This window comes from Tenrec ecaudatus, chromosome 1, assembly GCF_050624435.1.
Source record: "Tenrec ecaudatus isolate mTenEca1 chromosome 1, mTenEca1.hap1, whole genome shotgun sequence".
Classification (NCBI taxonomy): Eukaryota; Metazoa; Chordata; class Mammalia; order Afrosoricida; family Tenrecidae; genus Tenrec; species Tenrec ecaudatus.
Genome location: NC_134530.1, coordinates 139,655,755 through 139,663,057, shown reverse-complemented (window position 1 = coordinate 139,663,057; position 7,303 = coordinate 139,655,755). Strand labels below are relative to the sequence as shown.

Sequence of the window (7,303 nt, the reverse complement as noted above, 5' to 3'; positions counted from 1 at the left end):
CCATAAAGTCTTAAAGGATAATTCTCAAATATTAAATAGAAACATTTATTAGGAAAATATTTCAGATAAAAAGTCACTTCAATGTTTTGCTAGATTAAAATTATCCTTAGAATATGTTAACTATTAAGGACAAGAATGTGCAGCTCTGGATGGCGAATGAAATAGAAGTATATTCACTGCAGTATCCACATGGTGGCTAGAAGTAATTGGACTGCCACAGGGAACAGTGCATATCATTACATCACAGTCACTATAAAGTCCACTTTATAAAGTGCACATCAGAAAAAGTATTTTCATTAATGTAATCATTACCACATGAGAGATTACAAAATTATATGCCTTCCTAAAATGATATGTATACTACTATAAAACAGTTTATGTTAGTGCTACAGCTCTTTTAGAATTTGTCTAGCAGGTTTTCTGGTCTTCCCGGAAACCCCCCCCCCCCCAAAAAAAAAAAAACAGTTTATGTCAACTTTGTTATTTTCATGCTTGTTCAAATAAATTGAGTAGCCACATTGTGCATGTTTTAAAAATGAGATATTTTAATTATCTTTCATATTATTAGCAGGTTCCATTTTATGAAATTAATATAAATGTTCAAGGGAACACAGACATTTAAAATGCAGTGTACACAGAGTATACAGATGGCGCAACATTTGAGATTTATTTACCTTTTTCTTTGTAAACATGCAATAAAAATTATTCCATAATATTATTCTATTTAAAAACGCACAAAAGGCAAATAAAGGTTATTTATTGTTACAGTTAAGAAGACATACAGCTAAATGGAATGCAGAAAAAGAAAAAATAGATAAAGCTTAATAACTGAAGAAGATAGGGGGTTTAGTTAATACCAGTTGATCAACTTTATTTCATAAATGGTGATAAAGCCATCATAATACAATAAAAGAAAAAATTAGTAAATGAGATACGGAAGGCTCTATAATGTTACAGTACTTAAAGTATTCAGCAGCTAAACAAAAGGCTGGAACCTACTCGTTTAATGGGAGAAAGAAGTCTCAGCTTGCTTCTCTAAAGATTTACAGTCTGGCAAACTTTATGGGGAAGTTCTACCCTGTCCTACCACGAATTGTATCCCATTCAATAGTGATCTGTTTCTTTTTTTTCCCATGTGTATAAATTGACTTTAAAAAGAAATCACACAGCATATTGTAATGTTCTCCATGGGCATATTTTTGATTTTGTAATTAAAATATTATGAGCTCAATGAAAATTTTAAATATTTCAAAATATAATGAAAGTAACAAGTACACAGATAATATTAATTGTATTCTCTGAGATGATTCATTTGAATATTTTATATATTTTCATATATATATATATATTTTGACCGTAGTTATAATCATGGCCCAAAAGCTCAAAAATTATTTCTTGTTAATTTCTTGTTAATACAGAATTTAATTAGAAATGGTTTCATGGAAATATATAGTCATAATCACTCGATTATTTCTCTGAGTATTATTAATGAAAACTCAGAAGTAGGCACAAAAGATACAGCTAAGTTAATTTAGGCAAACAAATGGAACTGGGTAAAATAATAGTTAACAACTTTCATTATAAAGGTACAGTTATTATGAAAATTGAAAATATAAATACTTAAATCTAAATGTCATGTACTTCTATATTGCTCATGTTGTCATTGTTATTGTTAAAGTGCCATTAAATCCGTTCAGACACCTGGTGACCCCACATACACCAGAGTAAAATATTGCCTGGCCCTTTGCCATTCTCACTGACCCTCCACTTTTCAAGCATGACGTCCTCCAGTGAGTGGTCCCTCTTAATAACACACCCAAAGACTGGGAGGAGGATGGTTTGGTTTTATGACAGCTTTAGTGGGCCAGGTTTCTCCCAGCAATGGGTCTAACAGAGGATGGTCCATTCCATAATGGGGTCTTCTGTGAAGCAACCCAGCTATTTTGAGAAGAATAAAAGAGGGTACTTGCCTACTCAGTATAGACTGACCATTTGGAGAAGCTAGTTCACTTCTACTGCTGCATCTGGATCCCATATGGGATCCTTTTAAATCACCTGTCCGTTCCAGGAGCCATCAGCAGACTTCCTAGTTCGGATTCATTCAGTCACCATCCACCAGTTTATGGTCTTCTTGCTTTCCTGCTGGTCCTATTTGTCAGCATCTGAAGCTACAGGAACCAGAAGCTCCCAGCATACAGCTGACCCACAGACTTGATATGGACTGGCTTTACCCACCTCTACAACTCGTGAACCATTTCTCTCTTTCCATACACATACACATATAAGTTTCACTGGTTTTGCCTATTTAATCAATGAAGAGTAGGTTTTGCCTATTTAATCAATGAAGTTTCACTAGTTTTGTCTATTTAATAATAGACTACCTGATGGATTCTGACAAAGTGCAAGGTAGTCAAGAGGAATTATAGAAATCTGAAAGCTGAACATGATAGTAGGACTGGGGAAAAGGAAAGGAAAGAATTAAGAGGCAAAAGACATTTGTAGGTATGGAGATATGTAAATATATTAGTATATAATAACAGGGATAAAAGTCTATGCACATATATTTGTATATTAAGTATTAAGGAAGCAGATGGACATTGGACCGCTATTCAAGCTGTCCCTCGATGAAAGAACATTTCATTCTAATAAGCTGGCATTCTGTGATACACATGTTCTCGATACAGTTGCTGAAGACAAAATGGTTGCATAAGCAAATGTGGTAAAGAAAGCTTCTGGTTCCCGGCAACTAGAAGATAAACAAGCAGCCAGCTAGCATGGAAGCAACCAAGCCTACATGGAAGAAGCACACCAGCCCATGTGATCGGGAGGTGTCAAAGGGATCAGGTATCAGCTATTGGAAGAGCCAAACCAAACAACCATATTGATATGAATGAGGGGAGTGGGGGTGGAGACACAAAGCCCACTGTAGAAAACTGGCATCTCCCCACAGAAGGGTCGCAGGAAAGAATGGTGCATTATAGCACCAACAACACACAACATTCCTCTAGTTTTTTAACGCTTCCTCCCCCACTATCATGACCCATTTCTGCCTCTTAAATCTGAAAGACTGGTCGTTCAGAAAAGAGCCCTTGACACATGGAATCCAGGACATATAAACCCCTCAGGAAAAGTAATTGAGTAGCAATACCATGAGGGTAGAGGGGAAGGTAAGGAGATAGGGGGAAAAAGGGAAAATTGATTGCAAGGATCAATGTATAAACCCACCCTCACCCCCAGGGGGACAAACAACAGAAACATGGGTGAAGGGAGACAGTGGATGGTGTATGATATGAAATTTATAATAGCTTAGAATTTATCAAGGACTCACGAGGGTGGGAAGATGAGGGAGAAGGGGAAGAAGGGCTGGTACCAAGGGCTCACGTACAAAGAAAGTGCTTTGAAAATGACGATGGCATCATAGGCACAAATGTGATTATTAATATTGATTTATGGATTGTTATAAGATCTGTATGGTCCCCAATAATATTATACATATATATATAAATTGAAAATCAAGCAAAGAAAACCCAAACTAACCTAATGTGATAAAGTCTAAAAATCCTCAAATCTAAGTAGCAGTGTGGCTGCAGTTCATCCAGGGAAGGTGTTTTCATTTTTATGTAAGTCCCTGATCTATACAATACTTTTCATTAACATGTTCAGAAAGATTTTTTGTTTCCTTAATCATTATCCAGCTTATGCATATATATGAGGCCATTGAATATACTTTGGCTTAGGTCAGGTTCACCATTGCCATCAAGGCAATATCTGCTTTTTAATATTTAAAAGAGGTCTTTTGTAACACATTTGCCCAAGGCAATATGTTGTTTGATTTCTGACTGCTGCATTCCATGATTTTGATCTCTGATTCAAGTAAAGTGAAATCCTTGACAATTTCAAATTCTTCTGCTTATCATGCTGACTCAGAATTATAATTATTAGCAATTAATTGAGACATCAACATAAACCTTCTTTGATCTGAATTCCATACCTTTAATATTAATAACTTTATTTTCAAAGTGTAACATATCAAACAATATTTCTTTCTTATTTTAAAAGTAAGATATCTATGTTACATATCACTAACAACCAGGTTAAAATGTAGAATATTATCTGTATCTTACTTTAAAATTTTAAAAAATCATTCCACCTTACAATTCAGATTAGACAGGAACATGCACACTGCTACAGATAAGAGCCCACAACACATGGAGGAATCCAGGACAGATAAACCCCTCAGGGACAACAAGGCGAATAAAGATACCAGGAAAGGTGGGGGGAGGAAGGGGAAATCAATCACAAAGATCAATATATAACCCCTCCCAGAGGGATAAACAACAGAAATATGGGTGAAAGGTGACAAAGGACGATGTAAGATATGAAAATAATAATCTATAACTTATCAAAGCTTCATGAGGGAGGGCGGGTGGGGTAGGGTGGGAGAAAAATGAGGAGCTGATATCAAGGGTTCAAGTAGAAAGAAAATTCTTTGAAAATGATGATGGCAGCATACACGAAAATGTGCTTGACAGAATGGATGAATATATCGATTGTGATAAGAGATGTAAGAGCCCCTAATAAAAGTATTCAATTAAAAAATATGTCATGCCATATGTATGATCCATTTTTAAAGCCCCCTGATGTTTTATAGTATGCATATAGATCTACAATACATTTATAATTGAATACAATCATTTTCAAAAATGATGTTTAAATAATCTATCACTATGTATCAAAAATAATGTCCTTTCCACACACACTATTTTATAATGATACTATTTTTAATGAATCAGCTAATTTTCATAGGTGGATTTGTTTCTGAAATGGTTTGCTTTTTGTTTTTTTATATTTATATTTCCCTGTCCCTTGGTATATTGTATACTCTTTCAACAATACCACAATGTGTAAATTGCTACAGTGTTGTAATGACTTTGATATTTGGCAGTGTAACTTCTCTAAGTAAGTCTTTTTCAAGCTTTACGATTCTGTCATAAGTACCCCACACCTTAAAGATGCTGTGTCTTTTAACTAACTCACTCTTGTTTTTTTCTCCAACACTAATTAAACAATATCTGCTTGTTGTGTTTTGTTTCTCCTGAGATCCTGCATCATGGAAATGATAATGGATAGCAACCAAATCATTCCTTGCATATCATTTTGTTTTCAAATCTCAACAAACATCAACTAATAAATGGACTTCTAACTGAACATGAATCTAGAATAATTGGAAATCCTTAAACATGAAATGCATAGATATCAGTATTCTCAATGTTAGAGATCTGCAATGGACAGGTGTCGGCCACTGGGAATGAGAATATCATATGGTGTTCTAAACCAGGAGTGGCACAATCAAGAGAAGTAGCGTTGCATTAATTATCCAAAGTACATTACAAATTCATCTTGAAGTGCAATGCTGTCTGTGATAAGATAGTGTCTATCCCATACCAGGAAATCCAATCAATAGTATTATTATTCAAATGGCTGTATACACCAATAGAGTTAGTGAGAAAGAAATTAAACAATTCTACCAATATCTTTCATCTGAAAATTTTCAAACATACAATCAAGATATGTTGATAAGTATTTTCGATTATAATGCAGGAGATGGAAACCAAGAGGATGGAACAGTAACTGGTAAATACAATGTTGATAGAAAGGAAGCTGGAGATCACATCATAGAATTTTGAAAGACCAATTACTTATTCATAGTAACTTTCTTTCAACAACAATTAAGGTCACTATACGGACTTCTCCAGATCAAATATACAGAAATAAAATTGATAACATCTGTGGAAAGAGACAATGGAGAAGCTCAGTATCACAAGCTAAAACCAGACTGGAGCCAATTGTACAACAGATCATCAATTGCTCATATGTAAGTTTAGGTTGTATGCCGGAACCTCCGCAGCTTCTTGAACACCAAGAGGGACGATGGTGGGAGATGAAGAGACAAAAGACAGGACACAGAACGTAGGGTCTAGGACTCCGGGTGGAGTCTTTTCCCCTGATGAGGGAGAAGACTGACCACCAATGGCGGCGTGTTTATTTATACAGACAAGACTAACTAAGGAATTTTATCACAAGCTCAAAAGGAGGATGTAGCCAGGAACAGGGAGTATAGCTGCTCTTCCACAGAACACTGTGCTTCAGCAGTTTCCCAGGGAGGTGCTTGGTAAAGACCAGACAATCCAATGCTCCTTGGGTTGAATGGTCAGCAACTGGCCAAGGGGCCCAGCCTAAACCTTGGAAGGTCACGGTCCTGCCCTACTTGCCATAGACTAGACAACTTCACTTCCAAGAAATGAAGCTAAAGACTATGAAAACAATTCCACAACAGCCAAATTATAACCATGAGTCTATCCCACCAGAATTTTGAGAGCATCTCAAGAGTGTATTCGATGCAGTAACAGTACTGCCACCAGACCTGGTAAGCTGTCGGATGACAACTAGAAGATGGTACATGAAGAAACAAAAGGTCCTTAGAAAGACAGGAAAGAAATAAAAGATCAAAATGGAAAATAAAAGAGACTGTGAAGCTTGCTCCTAATCCTAGAGCAGCAAAGACACAAGGAAAAAATTAGGTCAAAGAGATGAACAAAAATGTCAGATTATATTTAAAAGGTATTATAATAAAATCTGTGAAGGACCACTGGTAGAATCCCAAAGTGGAAGACAGCTCAAGTGTATGTTAAACTGAAGGAATTCAAGAAAAAATTCAAGCCTCAAGTTGCACTATTGGAAGATCCTATGGGCAAAATTTCAAATGATGCAGGGTGCATCTAAAGAAAATGGAAAGTATACAAAGTTACTGCACCAAAAAGAACTAGTGGACATTGAACCACTTCAAGTAGTATATGAGCAGGGACCATATACTAAGGAAGGAAGAAGTGTAATCTGCACTAAACATTCGCCCCAAATAAAACTCAAGGAATTTATGTAATACCAATTAAAATGTGTCAACAAGTTCATAAAGCATTGAAACGCTCACTCCTCCCTCTCAGGAAATTTTGGAAACAGCTGCTTAGTCAACCAACTGGAAAGAGTTCATGTTTTCACTCATTCCAAAAAAAAAGATGACTTAACAGAATATATATATATATATATATATATATATATATATATATATATCACAGGACAATATCATTTATATCACATGCAAGTAAATTTTGCAGAACATTATCCAACATTTCAGCATAACATTAACAAGGAGCTGTCAGAAATTCAGGCTGGACTCAAAAGTGGACTAGGACAAAGTGATATCATCCATTTGTTGACTACAAATGGATCTTGGCTGGAAGCAGAG

The 7,303-nt window shown here is 35.6% G+C and overlaps 1 non-coding gene across 1 annotated transcript; it reads left to right on the top strand.

The window, feature by feature from the left end:
- Window positions 1-381: 381 nt before the first annotated feature.
- LOC142438320 (U7 small nuclear RNA) lies at window positions 382-442 on the top strand. The gene has a single exon (XR_012782718.1). It is a non-coding gene; the product is annotated as a U7 small nuclear RNA (small nuclear RNA).
- The last annotated feature ends 6,861 nt before the right edge of the window (window positions 443-7,303 follow it).